Source organism: Panthera onca, chromosome E3 (genome assembly GCF_046562875.1).
Source record: "Panthera onca isolate mPanOnc1 chromosome E3, mPanOnc1 haplotype 2, whole genome shotgun sequence".
NCBI classification, from domain to species: Eukaryota; Metazoa; Chordata; class Mammalia; order Carnivora; family Felidae; genus Panthera; species Panthera onca.
In genome coordinates this window covers 9483946-9491260 of record NC_138354.1, presented here as the reverse complement: position 1 = coordinate 9491260, position 7315 = coordinate 9483946, and the positions used below count along the sequence as shown (strand labels likewise).

General features: G+C 52.1%; 1 protein-coding gene across 1 annotated transcript in view; it reads left to right on the top strand.

Moving 5' to 3' along the window:
- Positions 1–6467: 6467 nt before the first annotated feature.
- Positions 6468–7315, top strand: part of POR (cytochrome p450 oxidoreductase) — a 64041-nt gene continuing 63193 nt past the window's right edge. Inside the window, exon 1 of the mRNA XM_060649225.3 lies at positions 6468–6592. The gene's annotated coding sequence lies outside the window, so the exon portion shown is untranslated. The remainder of the gene's footprint in view (positions 6593–7315) is intronic.

Genomic DNA, 7315 nt, shown 5'->3' with positions numbered 1-7315 from the left:
GCAGGCCAAGCCAGCTGTCCCTGACATCAGAAAGGAACTGTGATGTCTTGAGCCCTTTGGAAAAGGGATTTGGGCAGAGAAGCATCCCATCTGTGGAGAAAGAACTGACTTTGGGGTGCCCCAGCCAGAAGGGGCTGCTGCTCTAGTTCCCTGCCTCAGTTTCCTCCCCTGTAAGAGTGGGGACAAGACCAAGGGCTCATCGAAGAGCTTCAGGAAGTCCAGGGTCCTAGGCATGAGGTTTGGCCGTGGGCTTAGAGGTCAGGGAGGTGCGTCTTCAGGCTCTACCCTCCTCTCCTCTTTGATAGTGAGGCTCACCTGTGTACTGGCCTTCTACCCCACTGTCACACATCCATCCTTTTGCTCATGATCACAAGCCTCAGGATGCCTGTGAGAAGTGGCAAAGGCAGGCACAGGATACCTGCCCCCGCCCCCACTCCCCATGTTGCGGATAAGGAAACTGATTTCTTATCCAGGAAGGGAAATAAAGAGACTAACCACGCATCTGGTTAGCAGTCAAAGCAGAATTTGGCCCTTGACCTTCTGATGGAGGTTCTGTGCTTCTGCGCTTGGGTGACTGCCTCATCCCTGGCCCTGCAGGTATCAGGAAATCTGCCTGTGGCATCGGGAAATCTGCAAAATCATTTCCCCTGCATGCTTATGGAAACCTCCCGAGGGAAGAGGGCCAGGGCGATGCTTAATTTGACAGACTTGGAGGGCCCTGGTGGCATTTCAGACACCACGTCAGAGAGCTGGTGTGACACTTAGCATTTTTGAGCAGTGAGGAGGCTGCCTTCAGTTTACCCGCCGCACCCCTCTGCATCTGTGGGCGGTGTCGACCCAACTTCTCTGAGCGCCCAGCTGACCTACGACCCACTTTGCTGTCAGCACAGAGCCGGACGGTGGGGGCCCGAACCCACAAACCGTGAGATCATGACCTGAGCTGAAGTTCCACGCTCAACCGACTTAACCACCCAGGCGCCCTGGGCATGAAGACTCTTAAAGAAACTCCAAGGTCATGGGGCACCTGGGTGGCTCGGTGGGTTAAGTGTCAAACTTCAGCTCAAGTCATGATCTCACAGCTCGTGAGTTCGAGCCCGGTGTCAGGCTCTGTGCTGACAGCTCAGAGCCTGGAGCCTGCTTCGGATTCTGTGTCTCCCTCTCTCTCTGCCCCTCCCCATTTGTGCTCTCTCTGTTTCTCTCTCTCTCAAAAATAAACATTAAAAAAAAAAAAAAAAGAATCTGCGTGCTCATGAAAGAGGAAGCCTGAGTCAGAAGGAGTAGAGAAGAGTCAGGCCCCTGGAACAGGGGCCCCGAGAGGCTAAGGCCAGAGCCCTCAGCAGAGGGGGCTGCCTGGGCACAAGTGTGGGGAGTCCATACCAACCTGGGGAATGGTACCACTCCAAAGTAAGAGCTGAACAGAGACCTCAGGAGCTGAGTGGGTGTCCCAGGGTAGGGTTGGGGGGAAGGGGGGTAGGGGAAGACCCAGCCTGACACTCCCAGGGATGGGGTGAGGTGGGAAGGGTTTGAACAAACTTGACAAGCTCACATGGGCACCAGGTTTGTCATAGTTCACCCTTACTAGTTGTAGGATCTTGGGGAACTTGGGACAAATCCCTTCACTCTCTGAACCTTTGTTTACTCATCTGTCAAGTGGGGATAAAAGTGTATACTTTTTTTTTAATGTTTATTTATTTTTAAGAGAGAGCAAGAGAGAGCACGCAAGCAGGGGAGGGGCAGAGAGAGGGAGACACAGAATCCGAAGCAGGCTCCAGGCTCTGAGCTGTTAGCACGGAGCCCAATGCAGTGAGATCATGACCTCCCCTGAAGTCGGACCCCTAACTGCCTAACTGACTGAGCCACCCAGGCGTCCCATGTATACTTCTGAGAGAAGATTTGCAGTAACATGTAGAGAGTGAAGCGCCCAGAGCTTGGGATCTATTTGGTACTCAATAAATGGTAGTTAGTCCCCTCTATCCAATAGCAAGTGGGAGCCCATTACAAGTGCTCAATAAGCATTTGGTTCTATAGAACAAGAGAAGGTTCCAAGGGATCATGGTGATCAAAAGTGATACAAGGTAAGATTAGCTTTGGAGGATGCTACAGTTTAAAGGCTGCTCCCAGGGAAAGACACTTTGTTGCAGGTGCAATGAGTTTTCACATTGTTCATGTTCTGGAGAAACTTATGGGGGAAATGTGTGGGACTGGACTGCCTGCAGCAGATAATAGCCGTGGTGCCCACCCCCCCATCACTCCCTTAAAAGATCACACATTCACGATGAACTGTTAATGCGGTCACACCTGCACCTGTTCAGTGGCGATGGCTCCCCCGCTCCAAAACCCAATAAAACAGGGCCCTGGACAGGCCACCAAGTCCTTGTCCTGCAATGACCACAGTCCAGTCCCTAGCTCCCACCGACCCCAGTCTAGTCTCTGTAACTCCAGCCCACCTTTCCCGAATCCTCTGTGGCTCATCTAACACATGCCTCCTGTTGCCTGTATTTGGCAAGACTTGGGGGGCAGAGAGACAGACAGAGGAGACCCCAGACACAGACATGACCTGGAAGGACTCCAGATCAAAAGGAGACCAATATTCTGGAGATGTGACTTAAAGTAGGAAATCGTTGGGGCCTTGGAGGGCTGGACAGTAGTGAGAAGCCATCACTCCAGGAGGGCTAAGGGCAGCTTTTCGGAGGTGGGCACATTGGTGGGACACAGACATAGAAACGTGAAACAAGAATGACATTCCTGATGGCTCAGAGGAGTAAAAATGCACAGCGCATACCAGGATTTGTTCAATTTTGCTGGAGTATAGAGTTTGTGGAGGAAAGTCATAAAGACCAAACTGGAAAGATAAGGCTGGCTTTTGAACACCCTTGCATTTCCACACACTTTGTGCACCTGCTATGAGGACTGATTTCCAACCTTTGGAAAGAGGGCAGCTGCACAGGAAGAGCCCTGAAGTCACAGGGCTGATTGGCTCATCTGTGCACACTCTGCCCAATGTTACAGCAGTGTCAATGCCGCTTGTTGCCTGGACTTCCCACGTGAGGCAAAGCCAAAAACACGTATACAATGTAAACATTATCAAGCTCATTCGTGAAAATGTCGAGGGGCAGACGGCTGAACGTGGGAAGCAGAGGTGGGGGCACAGAGCAACAAGGACAAGGATACATCATGATAACGTCATCATGGAGTATGAAGAGATATGCCTGCAGTGGACAGAGGGAGAAAGGTCCAAGGCTGCTGCTTCAATTATAAAGATGACTAGTAGAGGAAGCAAAGTAAGTTATAAGTAATTATGTTGAAATGCGCGGGCAAGGGAGTCAGGTTGTGGTTTTAATGACCGTTAGCAGGACTGAAGAGGTAACACCTCAAATATGGGACAACAGTCAGCCACAAAGACATTTATTTACCAGCATGGAAATAAGGACCAGAATAAAGTGCTAAACAAGTTAAGAGGTGATTCTTTCTGGGCAGTGAAGATAAAGGGGAAAAGGAGGAGAATTGGCAGGAAACTCTTGTCCGAAACCCACATGTGTCTGATTTTGATTTCAGAAAAATCAAGTGTGTAGTTACTAATCTTTAGGGACTGGGAACCAGTAAAAGAATTGGTTCTTTGGCCAGAGACAAGGTTGTTTGGGTATTTTTAAAAAGTGTGTATGCATTCAACTTAGGGTAAGTAAATAGTGTTTTCGTTTTCTTCTTTTTTAATTCTTTTTTAAATGTTTTAAATGTTTATTTTTGAGAGAGAGTGAGACACAGAGTAGGAATGGGGGAAGGGCAGAGAGAGCGGGAGACACAGAATCGGAAGCAGGCTCCTGGCTCTGAGCTGTCAGCACAGATCGGGACAATGTGGGGCTCCAACTCACGAACCCGCGAGATCGTGACCTGAGCTGAAGTCGGACGCTCAACCGACTGAGCCACCCAGGCACCGCAGCAACTTTCTCTAAAAACACAAACAGTAGGTCTCTACAACTGCTATCACTTTCATTTTTTAAAATCAATTTATTCACGATTGTTCTATGTCAGCAGTGAACTTCCTCATTTGTCCTTTTTATAGCTGGGTGATATTCATGTACTGATGTAGCAACAATAAATGACAGTGTCTATTTCCCCATGGCTCCGCCCACAGTGTCTCATCAAGTTTTTGGGGTTTGTCATCAGCATAGATTAAAAAGGTTATCCCACACTGGGTGTTGTATGGAAACCATTTTGACAATAAATTTCATATATTGAAAAAAATAAAAAATAAAAAAATAAAACTCCTAAGGAAAAAAAAAACCGTTATCCCAACTGAGTTTTGATTTGCATTTCTTTTACATGTGGGGTTGAAAAACTCTTCCAATGGTGAAAGGCCATTTGTATTTCTTTTTTTCTGTGAACTGATGATTCATATCTTTTGTCCACTTATATTAATTCGTCTTTTCTCATTAATTAGTGCAGCTCTTTATGAGGGAAACTAGTCCTTTGATTCTTAATAATAGCAAATATTTTTCATTTGTCTTTTGACTTTGCCTGTAGGTCTTTTTTTTTTTTTTCTTTTTATGTTTATTTTTGAGACAGAGAGAGAGTACGAAAGCAAGGGAGTGACAGAGGGAGACGGGGGTGGGGACAAAGGATCAGGAGCAGAGAGCCCGATAGGGGGCTTGAACTCATGAATTCAGAGATCATAACCTGAACCAAAATTGGATGCTTAACCAACCGAGCCACCCAGGTGCCTCCCGTCTGCAGGTCTTTGGCACACAAGTTTTTATTTTTATGTAGGCAGATTTCCCAACCTTTCATTTATGTCTTTTGGAGTTTGTCATAACTCAGAACTCCCTTTTGGAGATTAACGGGAAATTCTCCAATGTTTCCTTGTAGGACTTTGCCTTTTTCTTCTTTTTTACATCCTTTAAATTTTTTTTCCATCAGGAATGTATATTGGTGTGGAGTGTGAAGTGTGCACCCAACCTACTTTTTTTTTCAGCGGGCCAGCAAGAGTGTGTCCTGGGGAGGACGAGACAGGGACAGGAAGGCAGGGCAGTGAGCAGAGAGGTACGTGAAGAACCTTCCCTGGAAGTGGGTGTAGAAGAAACCGGAGTGACACGCACAGTCTTCAGGAACCGCTGACATCATCCAGGTGAGAGTTGAACCCAGGGAAGCCTGAACTAGGGCAGAGGCAGCAGATAAGGTGAGAAGGGGGAGGGAGGGTCCTGGGTATAGAATCCATAGGACTCGGTTACTGGTTCAATGGGGAAAAGCAAAAGAAGGTGTCTGTTCCTGCCTCAGTGATCTATGATTAGCGATCAGTGTCGTAATTTGTGGCTTCACGGAAGCAGGGTACAAGGATTCAGAGTCAAAGGCTGAAGCCTCCCAGGGACACGCAGGGAAGATGTTCAACAAGATACTGGGAAGGTGGGAGGGAGTAGCAGAGATCTGGAAGAGGAATTTCCCCACCCCTCTCTTGAGGGCCAAGTGAAAGAGTTACACCTTTCCTTGCTTGGTTGGACAGGGTGCACCTCACCCTGAGGGCTATTACATTTATCGCATCTGTTGGAGGGACTGGTTCAATGGTATGGATCAGACTGGTTCTTGACAGACTGGCTCCAGAAGCCTAGAACTGGGGCCACAGGAATAATCTCTCTCAAAGTATTGTTGTTGGTTGGCTGGTCCCGTCTTTAAAGATGGAGAATGGGCTCTGAAAGAAGTGAGTTGCCCACTGTTCCAAAAGGAATTTGCAACAGAGCCTCCACTACTACCGCTGTGACGACTACCACTACTGGCAACGACTTCCATTTCTAGACCACTTACTACTGCACTGAGTTAAATCTTTTAGAAACACAAGTTATATCGCCTAGTCCTCCAAAACCAGTAACAGGCTCCCAGAGGTCAGCGCACAGAGCCTGATGCGGAGCTCAAACTCACAAAACCGTGAAATTATGACCTGAGCCGAAATCAGGAGTAGGACGCTTAACCGACAGAGCCACCCAGGCGCCCCCAGAGGTGGGGTTCTTAACCACGACCAAAGCGGCCAGACCTTTCCAGCCAGAGGCGCCCTCTGCCCCCTCTCCGCCTCCGAGGTCCAGTGCTCGCCCCCAGCCTGATCACCTCCCGTCCCCTACCCCAAGCAGGCCCGCATTTCCGTCCCGGCCCTCCGCGAACTGGGTTAGGGAACTGGGCCGCGGAGGAGAGGAAGCGCGAACACACGCAAGCGGCAGCCGGCAGCAGCAGGCCAGACAATCTCGGCGCACAGCCACGGCCCCGCGGTGACCCACGAAGCGGGGCAGCTCGCCCGGGTACCGGCAGCGTAACGAGCACTGAGACGCCCGCCGCCGGGCCAGAGCCCCGCGCCAGGCTCTCTGGCCCGGCGGCGGGGCGGGGCCGCTAAGGGGGCGCGGCCGGGCCGGACCGTACCAACAGCTCAGATTTGCGGGGGGGGGCGCGGGGCCGAGGAGCCCGGCCCTGACAGCGCGCGCGCGGCTCGGTGGGGCGGGGCGGAGTCCCGAAGGCCACGCCTCCACCCCCGCGGCCGGCGCGGGCTGTGGTAGCGCCTCAGTGGTGCGGGCCTGCGTCCTGCTCAGGTGGCCACAGTGTTGCCGGGCCGCCCGCGGTGAGTGCGTGCTTTCGTGGGTGCGGGGTTGAGAGGTCAGGGCGCCGGGGCTCTGGGTGTCGGCGCTCCTGGGCCGGACGGCTTTCGGCCGCTTCAGCCGCCCGAGCCCTCGGCGCTGGGGCGGGCTCTCGGGCCGGGTCGCTGCGTGTCTCAACTGGCGCTCTCACGGAAAGCGCGGCTCCCACCCTGGCTGTTCCAGGGGCGGCCTTTCCCCTCGCGCTGACCTCTCGCGGAGGCTTGAGGGTCGTGGTTTTCACGGCCGAGGGCGCCCGACGGGCCCTTCCGCCGAGGGCCGAGCCTCGGTGTCAGAGGGCTCGAGCTGCAATCTCCGCTCCGCCACCCTCGGCCAAGCCGCTTTTCCCCTCTGAGGCTCAGTTTCCCCATCTGTACAATGGGCCTCAGGAGAAGGCCAAGTTATTGCGGTAACTCACGTAGGAGATGCTCTGTGAATGCGACTGGAACCCGAATCCGACCCTGCAGCATCAGGTGGACTCAGTCGAGGGCTCAGGGGAGCCTGCCAGCCCTTCTTCTCCTGAGAATCTTACGGGGTGCGGGCAAGGGCATCCCTGGGGGGCAGTGCCCCCTCCAGGGCAGGTGCCTTGGCGGCCGCTGCGACACGTTGCCGGGGTCTGCTGATTAGTCGTGACCCCCTTAGCTCGTGGGAGGAATTGGGTAAGAGGTCAAGGTCTCCTGGGAGATGAGGGGGCTGCAGGGAACTTGACC